Source organism: Ischnura elegans, chromosome 11 (genome assembly GCF_921293095.1).
Source record: "Ischnura elegans chromosome 11, ioIscEleg1.1, whole genome shotgun sequence".
Lineage (NCBI taxonomy): Eukaryota > Metazoa > Arthropoda > Insecta > Odonata > Coenagrionidae > Ischnura > Ischnura elegans.
In genome coordinates, this window is record NC_060256.1 from 47662458 (window position 1) to 47678561 (window position 16104).

The 16104-nt window shown below is 37.3% G+C and overlaps 1 protein-coding gene across 1 annotated transcript in view; it reads right to left on the bottom strand.

The window, feature by feature from the left end:
- Nucleotides 1–15717, bottom strand: part of LOC124168018 (alpha-tocopherol transfer protein) — a 90739-nt gene extending 75022 nt beyond the window's left edge. Inside the window, exon 1 of the mRNA XM_046546099.1 lies at nt 15437–15717. The gene's annotated coding sequence lies outside the window, so the exon portion shown is untranslated. The remainder of the gene's footprint in view (nt 1–15436) is intronic.
- Between the last annotated feature and the right edge of the window lie 387 nt (nt 15718–16104).

Genomic DNA, 16104 nt, shown 5'->3' on the forward strand with positions numbered 1-16104 from the left:
CCACGCTCAGATTTCGATTTCGACATTATTTAAATCGATAATTATGCAAGTGTTTAACAGCTGTGTGTACTGTAGCGAGGCGGGATTTTACGTGGAATTATTTCTTCCATGGTGAACTTCCGTATCGATACCTCCACTGAACAAACTCTAAACAATCGCTCCCCGAATCAAATCCGCTCATCTAGTAGCCCAACAATACGAATGCGCTCAGCTCCCATTTGCAAAAATAATACCCTAAAAATACCTATTAGATCAAGGTTAATTTTTTTGTAAACTTTTACTATTTTATTATGTTTATTCTGTTATCCGGGGATGAAACGAATCACGATTTACGACTTTCTTTTATACATTTAGATGCATAGATGCATTTTATTTATATAAGTATCGATACGGCCACTGCACAAATGCTTAACAATCGCCCCCCGAATCATATCCGCTCATCCTATAGCCCAAAAATACGAATCCGCTCATCTGACAGTAGCCGGAGCACAAGCGCTCTCCTCAGAAGCTTGGAGAATTAGAGGTGAGCGTTTATACTCCGGCTGCTGCCAGATGATCGCATTTGTATTTATGCAACGGAGTTGTTGGGATGGCAACAGAAACTAAACGAAAGTCAAATCCAATAAAATTTCAATAGTTTCGTTCCCGGAAGCGAAATGTAGAAACGAAAAGAAATGGATTTAAACACAGGGATCTAAACTCAGGGTCGAATCGAAATCAAAGTATAAACTACTTCGGGTCGAAACTAAAGTAAAAGTCTGAGACGAAACGGAGATGACGTTTCGCACCGGAGGGACCACGTGCTTCACCTTCGAACGGTTTAGTTTCGACAACGCCGAGAACGAAGTACGGTTGAATGGAGTAGAGGTTCGGCCTACCTCCATTACATGGACGAGGCACAAATATTTTTACCACTAACAGGAGAACGGTGAACGCAAACTGAGAATTCGATTTTTAAGCTCAATGTGTTGACCTTTCTACGTGTATGTCAAATGTAATGGGTCGAAACTATTCCCTCCTAACCCCCACCACTCAACTTTGGGGGTAAAGTTTCGTCCCGGGTCGAAACTAAACTCCTTGGTGATTTTAATGTCGTGCGGTAGCGAAACGAAACCTATTTCTTGTATTTTCGTTTCTTTCCGGATCGAAACGAAACATTTTAGTTTCGTTTCACTTGCCATCGCTGTACAACCTCTTTGATCGACGGCATTTTCCATAATAAATTGTTAAAATTCACGTATAATTAATTAAAATGATGGTAGTAAGAAGTATATATTTTTCACATGCTTCTTTAGGACAGAATTAATGCATTATCTTTACTCAGATCACTCTTCAGCCTTAGGTGTCCTAATCGAAAAAAAAATTCCATCTACAGCCAGGGGCGGATTCGGGAGCATAAGATTTGGACGGGCGCATGACCTTTGAGCATGGAAAACCCCCCCGGGAGAGAGGGGTGTTCTCCCGTGTAAAATTGTGTAAAATACCCATTTTTAAAAAGCATTTTGGAGTCTAAAATTTCATTTTTATTCTTAAAAACTGGTAAAATTCAACAATTTTAGACATTTGAAGATACAAAAACTATTGTTAAAATAAAGATAAAAACTTTAGGCTCGAAAAAAGATGAAAAGTAAAGATAAAAACTTTTGAAAAAAATTAAGGGGCGTCATGACCCCATTTAATTACGCACCCTATATCCGCCCTTGTCTACAGGATAAAGTCGCCTAGGAAATGAGAATGAGATTCCACTCCAATATGCCAAATCGCTCAACAATCGCCCGCCGAATCAAATCCGCTCAGCTAGGAGCCCAACAATACGAACGCGCTCAGCTGGCAGTAGCCGGAGCATAAACGCTCACCAACAATTCTCCAAGCTTCGGAGATGAGCGTTTATGCTCTGGCTACTGCCTAATGAACGGATTCATATTGTTGGGCTCCTAGATGAGCGGATTTGATTCTGTGGGCGATTGTTGAGCGTTTGTGCAGTGGAGGTATCGATATGGATTGTTATTGTTGGTAAACAATCCCACAAGGTATGTTTATCGAGGTTTGATGGTAGAGTTGCCGCTAGGGGTTGCCTAACTTTGTTGACCGTCGTGCGCCGAAACAAAATATGATGCGCACTACAGTATTATGCAACGGTAGATAACGAAAGTGATAAACTCTCTACGATATTTATCTCTTTTTCCTGGTTTGTGGCCGTATAGAATATTTTTGTTGTTCCTGATACTGTCAGCGGGTACAATCTGTTTCCTAGAACACTTTATCTGCTCTGACATCTGTGTGTCGTTATCAAATTGATTAAATCCTTTGCATTAAGTTTTCCGCAAGATAAAAAATAGATTATTTTTTATTTCTTTTAATCTTCAGAGATAAAACACGTTATCTTGTCATTCTCAGCCGATGGAATGCGTCTTGCAAAATTATTGCGTTTATCATGATGTATATCTCCTGATCGGCGATATTCGAATTATTAGCTCTGCGTCGAAGATATTTTCTGCTTTTCTATTTTCATTTTAAACCATGTTCATAACCGCACTATTATTTTATGATAAACAGGTATACGTTTACGGGCTTTTCCGTTATGGACTGACCATGAATCCCTGCCACAAGTTTTCTATAAAATCGTTAGTAATTGAACGGCGCACTAATCGGTTTTTTTTGCAAAAGCCTTCTAAAAACATGATGGTTAGAACCCTCTTCATAATTGTTTCGTGCATTTCCACGAAATTCATTCTTTACATCGCGACGCAAAGACGAATATCAACAGCTAACGTGAGACTATTAATATTCAAGTTCCACCTTTCCCTAGAATATTAATCGGCCACATACGCTGATACCATTTTTACATAACTTTTGTGTAAATTATTTTTCATCAATATTACCACTCGCAATATAAGTCCTATTTTTCATTGAAAATAATAACCTGATTTTTTCAACGAAATTTTCATCCCTGCTTATTCAGTAATCTTGGAAGGATGTAGCATAAAAAAATTTCAAATGTGCGGGACTTGACGTTTGTATTTTTTCCGTTGGAATGGTAACTGCTGAAGAAATTATATGGACTTTTTTCATGCGCGCGTAAATTATAGAAAATTATGACCTCCTTCAATTGAGTTCAAGAGGATTTTTACCCCCTGGAAACCCAGTCTTGCAATTGAGATATTGACACGTGGATGGCATGGTTAAAGAAGAATGCACGTGGCAGTTGGAATCGAATGGCTTTAACCTCACCTTTTTTCTTACTCCGTAGAAATTGAAATGGAAAATTGTCATGTTTTAGACGAATTGTGTGTAAAAAATGGTAATAGTTCGTCAGAGATTTAGTTGTAGCAAATAACTTTGCAACAAACACTATGATGAAATGTTGATTTTCTTGGGCTAGTTATTAAGACGACAGGATATTCAAGTTGATCAATTTTAATAATACTTAATCATAAACAAGATGGAGTACGTCCTTCTTAAAGGAAGACATCAATCAACAACTTCAGCAATACGTTAAGAAAAAAAGATAAACACAATGGAATAATAAAAATAAATATACAAAATACAAACGATTACATTGCACTTAAAGTAAGAGAAATTGCTCTGTACAACATGAAATCACGAATATTACAATGGAGGATCCTCATATCGGCCCCAAATAGTGTTGTCACCCACCGCGCATTTAAATGAGTTACAGAAGTCGCCGCTCGTGTCGCTTAGGGACAAAGTGATCTAAAAGTGTTGGTCCACGAAATGTCACGCCAAAGGCGCGTATACAGAGATGTACCGGTGAATCAAAACTCACCACAACCAGCCAGTTTACAAAAGGAAGTTTAAAAATTGGCGCATGTGCACCGTTGGCTGTGTTATGTTTTGTGTGTGTGAAAAAGGAAACATAAAACTAATAGATGAGAATAATCCGTTGCTTGGTACGGTAATTACTTATATTTTATTTTTGGCATTTTTTAATGTTATTTTTTATTATTTTTCAATAAACAATGGAAAATAGCTATTGTGGAACATGCCATTATTATAATATATTTTTTCCATTTTTTTCGATTACCAAGACAACGAAACAATTTTTACCTTGAGGAAACAAGGACAAATGCAAATAATAACCTGTGATTAGAAGAAGGTTAAGGTCCGTTACTTGGTACGGAAATGACTTACATTTTATTTTTGGCATAAGAATAAAAAAAAATATCTTTGAATTCACAATAGGAAACTATTGTGAAACATGGCATTATGTGAGACTTTTGTTTTCCTTTTTTTCGATTAACAAGACAATGAAACATTTATTACCTTGAGGAAACAAGGAAAAATACAAACAATAAGCTATGATTAGAAGAAGGACGAAAGACACATAGACGTGTAAATTATATAAGGCAGAGTAATGTGTGAATGAATAAAATGTCTGTAAAAGTTTTTGATTTTGCCCTTCAGCCTGGACATTTTTGTGAGTGGATTACAAATAGCTCAGGCAATGGAAATGACTTTTTTGCGATAGAATTAAGGGAAGACAGGTGGGAATTCATTCCCGAGAACCACGAAACCAGTCTTGGTTGTCATTGGCGGGAGGCGGCAAAGAGGAAGCTTTGTGATGTCACCCACCGCGCATTTAAATGGGTTTACAAAAGTCGCCACTCGCGTCGCTGACGGACAAATTGATCCGAGTTTCATGGGGAAATAAGGTGTACGTAGGGAAATTTACCGAAATTTATACCTATGATGGTGTGATCTATCAAATGAATTCCTTTTCAATGCTATTCCTCGCAATTACAAACTTCATACCGCAAAATATTGGAAAAAATTGGATCGCATTGCACTCATCACCGCGCCGCGGACATTTTTGAAAACCGATTCAAAATGCGACCGAAGTGACAACAGAAAACAGCCTTCTATGGGATTGAATTGGGTCTCCTGTATGCAGTCCCATTGGATGAAATAAATAAAAACAAGAGAAAAAACCATACAGGTATTATCTTCGTGTTAATGGTAGCCCAAATGGAAGTTGGCGTGTTGAACCGAAGAAGTTCGAAGAGAATTGGGAAAAAGAGGAAAGATTAATGTGGCGAGAAACTGGAGAAATTTAAATATTTTTTCAAGTGTCTTGAGCTATATTAGAGCAAATTGTAGCGCATATCAATAATAAAAGATGAAAAATTTACAATTTAGTCTACAAGGTTTCATGGATAGTGTTATGGACACTTCTACTTATACCACTGCTTTAATTCAGTCTACCACAGAATGATACTGAAATGATGGAAATAATCCCCCTCTGCCTCAAATGAAGTCAAATTTCATTAGATGTGTACCTGACGAGATGGCTGGTGGTCTAATGGTGGCTGCAATAAATACTAGCTTAATACTATTAGGATTGAACTATCCACACTGTACATACCGTAATTCCGTGATGCTTTCAATGCGAGAAATGTATTTGTTATGAATTATGTAGTCGTGGATCTATCTACTTAAAGCGTTCGTTTATCGCATTTAATGTTTGTAACTAATAGCGATTCTTGGCAGTGTTTGACCTGATAAGTCAGCTTAAGCCTTATTTCCCGAACAATGAGCAATCGGTTATTTAATCCTCTTTGTACAAGTGCCTCCGACAGCTCTTCTCTGTTAGCTACTAGCGAAACAATGGCGGAGTTGAGATTATGTCGCTACTGTTTCGACCCACTTAATGTGGACTTTGTGTAGGAATTTGCTGATGAATTGAAGCTCTGGTGTGCTCTATTTTTTAAGGACATTTAAAGTATTGCATGATCCACTTTCGGTTTTAAGATAACGCATGCTTCATCCTCGCAAAACATGGACACAATTATTTGAGCACTCTGGTCGATTTTACGTGGGCTCCTCGTTACTCAGAATCTTCAGTTGATACTTGATAATTTTCTGCAGGTGTAATGTTTTCCGCCCCTGGAATCCCCATTTCAGAATCTCATCATTTGGCACGTTGAAGCTGTACCGGTAAACCATGTTCACCACAAACAGCACAATTTTTGAGTATTATTTTTGTGTTCACGGGCAGTATTATGTGCAAAACTTAAAGTAATGGAAAAAAATAAAAATATATATGTGCAAAATTATAAAAAATTGCTACTTGAAAAAATAAAAAAAAATGATGGACAAAATAAATGCACTGCAAAATTTATAAAAAAAAGGAAATATTTTTTTACTACTTTCATTGTGTGTCATAAAATATTGTTCTGTTTAATGTTAAAATAGTTAATTTTGAGTTTCTGCTAACACAAGGAACACACTACTCTAACAGCACAGACCTATGCGCCCATTAGTTTTTGTATTGATCAATAGCTGCTTGGGGTGAACATGGTTTACCGGAAAAGCTTTGAATGTGCCTGCGGCTCGCCAAATGATGAGAGTCCAGATAATATTTTTACACTTTATCTATTTCATCATCATTAGTCAACAATCCTAAGATTGGTTTGACGCATCTCTCCATTCCTCTCTCCTATCCGCTAATCTCTTCATAGCTACGTATTTCTTCTCTTTTACATTCTTTATGACCTGTCCTATGTAACTCATTCGGGGCCGTCCCTTGCCCTTCTACCTGTCTTTATACGATTGTTTTCATCAGGCCATCATGACTCAGAATGTGGCCATTTAAGTTGTCCCGTCTTTTGCTTAAAAATTTTAGAAAAATTTTCTTTTCTCTCACTCTACTTAGCACTTCCTCATTACTTACACGGTCGATTCTTTTTATCTTCATCATTCTTCGGTTGCACCACATTTCGAATGCTTCCACTCTTGACTTCTGTGCTGCTTTCAGCGTCCAAGCCTCACTTCCATAGTGAATCACACTCCATATGTAGCATCCGATGAATTGTTTCCTTAATCCTGTGCTTGTATTGTCAGCTGTAAGAGGAGTCTTCTTTTTGTAGAAAGCCGTCTTCACCTGCGCTATTCTACTGTGTATTTCTTTCTTGCTTCGTCCATCGTCGGTAATTCTGCTTCCCAGGTAAGAAAACTCTTTCACGTCTTCAAGCTTATGCTTCCCCAGGTGAGTTTTTGTCTTAGCCTCCTCTCTTTTGCTGCATTTATACTTTTATACTTTTGCTTAGCAATATATGTTACGTAAATAAAGATTTAAGCATGCATAAAAATCAGAGGTAATTATTTCCTCGACTGATTGATGCATGTTTAGCTTTTATTAGTGGCTACTACGAGAGAACTTCCTCCGCTAATGTGCAATAATCTCTGTTTTCATGTTTTGGTTTAATGAATTTATTTATGCTTTCCTTTTACCTTCCGGGCTGCATTTTTTAATTGATCGGCATTATCTATTTCTCGTACAGTTTGTAATGCATATTCATTTTCAAATGTGCGTCTTTGTTATTGAGGGACCAATCTTAAATGTTTTGGGAAGAGAAAATGATTAGTTTTCCCTGCATCTTAATTTGCGAAAGCCAATTAAAAAACACATTGCAGGCTCCACCTACTGCCATAATTGTTGCTAGGGAAGTCCCGCGGTGGCCCGGTACGCCCAAGAAGTCTTTGTTACCCCCAGAAAATTAAAAAAAAATCGAAAAGTGTATTATAGGAGATAGTTCGCCGCTGCCGCAAACTCAAATTTTCCTTCCCTTCCGACCAATCCTCCTCTTTATCGCCTTCCGCCTTTGACAACCAAGATCTGCTTTCGTGGTTCTTGGGAATCAATTCCCACCTGTCTTCCCTTAATTCTATCGCAGAAAAAAAATCATTTCTACTGTCTCACCTACTTGTAATCCACTCCCAATAATGTCCAGACTGAAGGGCAAAATCAAAAACTTTTACAGACATTTTATTCATTCACAAATTACTCTGCCTTAAATAATTTACACGTCTATGAGTCTTTCGTCCATTTTCTAATCACGGTTATTATTTGCATTTGTCCTTGTTTAATCAAGGTAATAAATGTTTCATTGTCTTGTTAATCGGAGAAAAAAGAATCTAATAATGGCAAGTTTCGCAGTAGTTTTCTATTGTGGATTCAAAATAATTAAAAGGAGAAAAAATTAAACTGCCAAGAAGAAAATTGTAAATAATTTCCGTACCAGTAACGGATGATTCTCATCTATTAGTTTGAAGTCTCCTTTTTCACACAAGCAACACATAACACTTCCAACGGTACATATGGACCAATTTTTAAACTTCCTTTTGTAAACTGGCTGGTTGTGGTGAGTTTTGATTCATCGGTGCATCTCTGTATACGCGCCTTCGGCGCTGACATTTAGTGGATCATAGATGTCAAGCTATTCGTAAATTGGTAAATGTCAATAAAAATTCTCGGAAAGTGCGAAGACAAAGAGAGAGAAATTAGCTGCTTCTCCCTCGTTGTACCCCATTTGAAATACGCTGCCAAGTACGTATAGCGATCCTCGTGAAATAGGCGTAAAAACAAAGTCAGAACGCGTCCAGAGAAAAGCTTCTGGTTACGTGAAAAGTCGTTACGACAATATTGTCAATATTACTTACCCCTTAGAACAACTCGGATGGGAATCTCTGTCAGAACGTAGACTGAAAATAGATTAAATCTATTATGTAAATTCTAGAGCATTTTATTTTCCGACGAAGATATTACGAACGCCAACATACTACGATAGATCGGATGGGAAATATAAAATAAGAGTGATAAATTTTGAAAAGACAATATGCCTCGTCTCAATAGTTCTCTCAGAGAAGCTTTACTATTTGGCTTAACAAGCTTGAAAATCAAATTTATCTGCCTCCGGCCTCGATAAACCTCCAAATGGAGTATAATAACCCGTAATTGTTGTCGATTACGCAACAATACTTAGCGAGGGGAGCCAATCGTGCGATGGCTTTATTGCGGTAATCCCGACGATTGTTACACACCCTCCGTGCCAATTTGTGCAAATGACAGTGGTTTGATCTCTGAAAGTGCCCTAGGAGCTGAAATTGTGCTCACGAGTCCTTGACCTGATTTCTGCGGTGAAATCACTTGGAGAGTACTATTGAATCCCCATTCGGTGATTCACACAGATGGATAGATTCACTTTCGACGCCAAAGAATCGACTTTTACGAGAGGTAGGGCCATTCGTAGCTCGTGAAAATTAGAGGCGTTATTGATTTTTAATTTCTGTGATTGATGGCCGCACGAATAGATCAACGCCTATTATTAATAATTTTTTACATGTTTTTTACGACGTTTTTATAAACTCGCCTTGTTGTTTGTCCTCTTGTCTGCGTCAAATCTTGCAACTCTATTTTAACCCTTTTTCCGACTAGCTATCAAGATGAAAATTTCAGGATAACTCAGAACCAGGTGGAAATGCAATATTCTAGTATTTTTATAATGACTGGAACTGTATCTAGATATATATTCAGAATTTAAAGTAAAATATGGGTATTAGTTCAAAACATGGCCACTTAAATATGCTAGCGGCGCTGCAATCATTAAAAGGAAGGAGAATGATGTAAAATCATAGCAACAAATTTATTTACACCAAAGTTTATTGGAAACTTATTGGTTTAAAAACTCAGTTTTTGATAAAACTTTATTTCTTTGTTGTAAAATAATTCTTAACTTGCTGTTTCTCTGTTTCATCGATGGAATCTTGCAATCTATTTTTAACCTTCTTCCAGTTGCCAGATCGACTTGAAACACTCGTTTGCTTCTGATGACAATACGATATTCAATAATCAGACATTTGAATTTTTTCCATCGTTCTCTGATTAATCCTCTGAATTTCCCTGTAGAAGTAAGGATACCGTTCTGTAACGGTGTGAAAAATTTGGGGCTGACATTAACCATAAATATTTCCTGGAAAGAACACACGATGAGGATATCCAACAAAATAAATGCAATTCTGCATCAATTAAAAATCCTTAGAAATCTACTGCCACTTCAGCTAAAAAAAACTAGTTACCTCACTCATTCTCCCTCACTTAGACTACTGTAGTCTTGTGTACAATGACTTAACTGAGGAGTTGAATATTAAGTAACAACTGCAACGTCTGTTGCACTCCTATGTGAGATTCATCTTCAATTTACGGTGAGATGAACACATCACCCCTTACTTTAAAAAGCTGTCCTGGTTTGATCTTAAATTAAGGAGAAAATATAACATGGCTTGTTTTATGTTCAATCTCTTCAAATATGGTAGCCTTATGTATTTATAGGATCTTTTTCTCCCTAGTTGTAAACACACTAATGTTGTTACAAGACAAGACCCCTGTTTTTTGTATGCCCCATAGTTCCGCACAGCTAGAGTTCAAAAGTCATTTACTGTTGTTGCCTCAAAGCTGTGGAACGATTTGCCGAAACAGGTAAAAGACAGTGCATCACAGGAAATATTTAAGAAAAGGATTGTCACCCACTTCCTTTCTGGCGACCCATGAATACTGATCATTTAATTCATTCATCTGCTCATTGATGTGATTAATGTCCATTGTTGTGTGAGAAGTAGCAATTTAGTTCTTTTTTCATTTGTTAAGCTAAATTTCCTTTTTAAAAGTTGTGTTATTTGTTTATTGGTATTTTTAATGTTCGTTTTTCTGTTAGAAAAAGAAATTAAGTTCTTTTCCAGTTCACTGTTAAATGATAACATTGGTCGCGTTCAGGCGACTCAACAGTTGCGGCACCGGTGGAAATTATCTCCTGAACGCTCACCGGTTAGTCACCGGTGAGTCAACATGTTGCAGATCAGAAGCCATTGTTTCCACCGGAATTCACCTCCGGTGCGAATTGGTATCATGTTGAGAATCAATATGGCTGCGCCCATGACTTCTTCTGGTGAAAATATAACTTGTGTTTATATTTACAATGGGATGACCATTCAGATTGAAGATAGCCCAGAAACTAACTGCTGCATCTTATTCAATATATTTGGCATGAAATCGTCGTCGACGGTGATAAATAGCGCCAAATCTCTCACTACATCGTTGGCGCCCATTTTCGGATGTCCGTCTGCTACAAGTTACGTGGCCAGAATTGGTACCGGTTGCTGATTTTCCCGTTCAGCCGATAGTAGCCCGCACCGCTTACCGGTGAGGCACCGGTGACTCACCGCAATACTCGCCTGAACGCGACCATTGTATATGTCTATTGGTAGCAATGCATATGACCACTTCGTTTATTTATTTCTATGTTCCAAAGGAGTTCACTCCTTGAACAATAAATGAGTCAATTATTATTATAGAAAAATAGTTCTAAATGTTCTCAATAAATGGCGTTAGTTTGTTCTGGATCTTTTGACACTGAAAGTTGTCGGATTAAACGCATGTAATCGGCCAAACATTTTCAAATCTGCCGCAGTTCGAATCTGGAGAAATTTTATTTCTGTTGGTAACATCGTTGGATATCTTTGTACTATTTTATGTGAACGATTTTTTTCCTCAAAATCACGCTGGAAAAACTGGGAAACAGGTCTTCTGTCGATTGCCTTGGGCTTAGATTCTTTTTTTTTTTTAATTTTCGCCAAACTGGTCTTGTCTTCTTACCTCTCTTTTCGTTAGGAGAAGGTCATCTAAGCTGTTTGGGTCGGTAGAGGGCTATAAATATAGTCAGTTCATGATTTGGACATTGCAACAAAACTACTTTGGAGTAAACGCCATCAGATTATTGGGATATTTAACCAGAAATTTAAATGCTTCCTCTGTCTTTTCCGTCTACTTTTTCGTGTTGATGACGTAACGTCAGTCTAGTTTTATTGTTTTTTTATGAATCGAATTAAAGGCAAATTTTTCGCTTAATTGAATGTAGCTAGAGATTAACATCAAAGAAAGCTGAGTTGCCTCAGAACAGAATATGTGCCGGTACAGTGATAAAACTATAAAATGAGTTTTTTTCCCCTTTCTTTTCCTTACCTCTATATTTAAAATCAAATTTGAATTTTAAAGTATAGTGTTGATCTTGGAAATTATTTTCAGTGTGTAAAATAGCAAATTGCAGATACTGAATTTAAATTAAAGATTATTTAAAGAAATGATATTTGTTTCCAAAAGAAACAAATATTTGTATTAAATTATTTGAATTTGACAGTTAATCATGAATTATATCAGCTTAGTTACAATTAATAAACATATGAAAAGGTATGTCAAAACTTTGGTGTCCTCTTTTTTGGAAATTTACAATCGAATGTTTCCTTTACATTGTATTATTGTTTTTAAAAACTGTTGTTAAAATTAATCTGAAAATGGGTGTGAATGCGCAATCGTTTTGTTGAACTCGCTCAAAGCTTTATTTTAATTAAGCTCAAAGATTAATTGTTTGAGGCAACTATAATCGCACAATTCAGACAATTCAACCAAACAGACAAACCGTTTTCATGGTAACTGCAAAGTGCATCCAAATAATGTTTGCGTTGCCATAGCTCAGTAACTAAGAAGTTGCGACCCCATGTTTACTGACAAATAATGCTTAAAATTGCTCTCCGAATAACGCTTGAATTATTGCAGATTCCTAATAAAACATTGTGTATATTGCAGCTAATATCCGTCAACAATCGTCAAATTTGAGACTAATAATGTTTGCATAATATGGTTCTGAATCGTAGGTGCATCATCATTCACTTTCACTCTTTTACCTGTGGATATTAACATTATTGTCTATTTAATATTATGTATGAGTGGGGTACTGGCACGTCAAGCCGTAGGCAGTGGAAATGAGATCCAAGTGATTTTGTGAGTACAATTTTAACATTAGTTGGCCAGTTGTCGGCATATTTGTCGTGAAACGAGTGAGTGGGGCCTGAGAAAGTTTTCCCCAGCTACCTGGTTGTGTTTCTGTGTTGCTATGACGACGGATAATCAAGGTAGAGTTCAAAATATTTTGTATTCATGGAAACAGTCTTGATGAACTATTGTTGCTGGGGAGCCAAACGGCATTGCAAGAGTTTGATACCTAAAAATTGAAAGCTTGGTATTTATCTCTAACCACCCAAATAATAAGGATTTTTCGAGAAAAAATTGCCTTTTCCGGGGATCAAACCATGAATCTCACTGGCTTACAACAAGGCTATGCCACTCAGATACCGATGTTATTATGCCAGTTTTTAGATATATGCGGTGAAATAGATTTCTCCACTCCCTAATCTGAGAAACCAAAGGCCCTCGGTTTGGGTAAAAGTCAGGTTCATATTTTTATCTTAATATTTCTATTGCAGCCATGCCATTTCTTCTTCTAGAGAATTATGTTAGGCTTCATAGGGCTTACTTGACATGATATGAAAGTGTAATATTAGTTAAAGCGATTACAAATTCGATTGTGGAAACGTTATGGGTTTAAATGATGCACTCTTTATAAAGTTGCAACTCCTCTACGTTCCATTTATCCTTAATTTTTGTCGAGACCATGCGAAATGTCTACTTTTTATATTTATTTTGGTTTTTTAAGACCCGTTTCCGTCCTGTTTTTCTAAATTTCCCTTAGTTTTTGTTATTAGACGATTATACGTTTTGTCTAACAAAGAAGATAATTATTTTAGTGGTCGACGTGAGATTTTACCATGTATAGGTGAGGCTCGAAAATTGTGATGTTTATATGTACTTGTAATTGTTATTAGCATCATAAATACAAAATTAATTGTAAGCTTTCTCGGAGTTGTCTTGAGATCCCCGTCACAGAATTACATTTCAATTTACACATTGGCATAAGTGTCACATAATGGACTTCCATTGGCTTTTCAGTGAAGGGGGTAGCAATGAAATTGAGTGACACGTTACTATGCCTTCGCTGGATCAACAAAATTTTCAGTCTACATAGATAGAGGTGATGTAAACAAACAAACATGCCGATACCTCCGCAACAAAAACGCTCAACAATCGCCCACCGAATCAAATCTGCTCATTTACGACCCCAACAATACGAATCCGCTCAGCTGGCAGTGTCCGGAGCATAAACGCTCACTTCCTCGCTTGGAGAATAGATTAGAATCTTCTCCCTTTCTTGGTATCTTTTTCAAAAATTGACAATTTTGTTGTGTAACACAAATATATTTTAGACACTCACTGTCATTGTGCTCTAGAAAGTAGCCTGAGGATACCTAATGCGGTAGAGCGTCTTGATTATATTTGAGGAGTATATGAACGGGTTTTCATTGTTACGGGATTAAAATTATGTTTGTGGTTCATCTTGTCACTACCACCAAAACATCGAGTATTATAATTTTTATCCAGTCGTTAATTTCAAATTCGGATATTCCTTTGGCATTAATTAAATTGTTCAAAATAATTTGTGGGTCTCTCAATTTTCGGGTTTTCGCCGCGTCAGTTGTCAGAGGTTTGCGACAGTTTCGCGGGGATTCTACCAGGTGTCTTCATGTCGAAATGTTTATATCTTGATAGTTTACTCGCTGTCATTTCACCAGGCGTCTTTAGAACGCCACGGAAAACTACGACCCAGCACTGTTCAAAAACTTATTATAGAGATGATAGAAAATTTCATTGAAACTAGATTGGTACAGCAGTAAAATCACGCATTAATTTTATAAAAATATCATTTTCACACGAATCCCAAGCTACCTATCCAAGGGCGTCAGTTTTCACCCAAAGTGTATACATTCCTTCGCATATAACTTCCATTCATGATGGAATATGTTTGTTTTATTTCATTCTAAGCGATACTCCTGAGTTTCAGAACGAACATGCCGGCTACAATTTCCTGCCAGACGTCTTCCCAATCGTTGTCAGTAAGCTTTCTGCATCCCTGAATTCAACCCGGGTTCCGCTGGGAGAAGTTCTCACAGCAAAATAACTGTAAAAACAATTGCTTGATACTCAAAGAAGTCCTGTTTTATGACGTGGTAACAGAAAAAAATACAAAACTTCCAGCATTTTTCCATTCGCTATTGGATTGGAAATTATACTAAGTTTGCATTTTTGACACATTTTCTTAGCATTCTCAAAGGAACCTAGGCATTATTTTATTGCTGCATCATTTGTAAGCATCGTCAATGAAGAATGTCAAGTCATCTTTACAAGTAACATTTAGGGGAATTGATGGTTAATTAGCAAGGAAAACAAAATTTGTGTTAGCATCATCCTGTGGATTCTTTTAATAATTTTTCGCCGCTAGAATGTAAACACAATCCAAGGAGAGCGGCTGTTTCCTAAGGTTTTTCCATTTTTGCCGCATATTATACGAAAATAAGTTCTTCAAATCCATTTTTTGTTGTGGAAAGGAAGAATAAAAAACTATACGTGTCTCAGAATTACATTTCAATTTAAGCGTACAGAATGAGCACCACAAAATGGACTTCTCTTGGTGTTTTCAATGAAGGCTGTAGCAATGAAATCGAGTGACTCGTTACTATGCCCTCGCTTGATCAACAAAATTCTCTGTCTCCTTAGTGACAGGCGATGTAAACAATCAAACATGCGTATCTATCTTCACCCTACGTCAATATAGTTTTCACAGAATGAACTTGTCTCACAGTGGTTCTTGGATCATTCCGGGAAACAAAAGATAAGCGAACGTAAACAACTTACAATGTTTCTATGGTGACTCTCTCCTCGATTGTCGTAATTTCCTTCCCGGCGTTATATCTCCTCGTGGCGACGTCCTAATGGCACTTGTTGCGAACACTGCGGGCCAGCACAATTGTTTTTAAATCTCTGCAGGTTGATGTTTTTTACAGTCCTACCGTGCGGCGCTTAAAAAAGAAGTACCTGTTGCCGAGAAAGACTGTTTTCAGTCTTTCACTTGCAAGGAACGGCGCGCGGACACTAGATGGCGGCGCGGCGGAGTATCGCCAACTGTTGAGCTCACCTCCCCGCGCATGGTCTTAAGTGGGTGGGGTGGGAGCGGAGCAGTGGAGTGAGTAAGTAGGGGAAATGTCGGGGGAGGGGAAAGAGGAACGGTGTAAGCTGTGCTGGGAATTCCGCAGGGGAAATTATTTATCTCCTCCGTACATCTACATGGTGAGTCTTAGTCAACAGTAACACAACAATCGAAATATCTACATGGTGAGTTTTAGTCAACAATAACACAGCAATCGAAATATCTACATGGTGAGTTTTAGTCAACAATAACACAACAATCGAAATATCTACATGGTGAGTTTTAGTCAACAATAACACAACAATCGAAATATCTACATGGTGAGTTTTAGTCAACAATGACACAACAATCGAAATATCTACATGGTGAGTTTTAG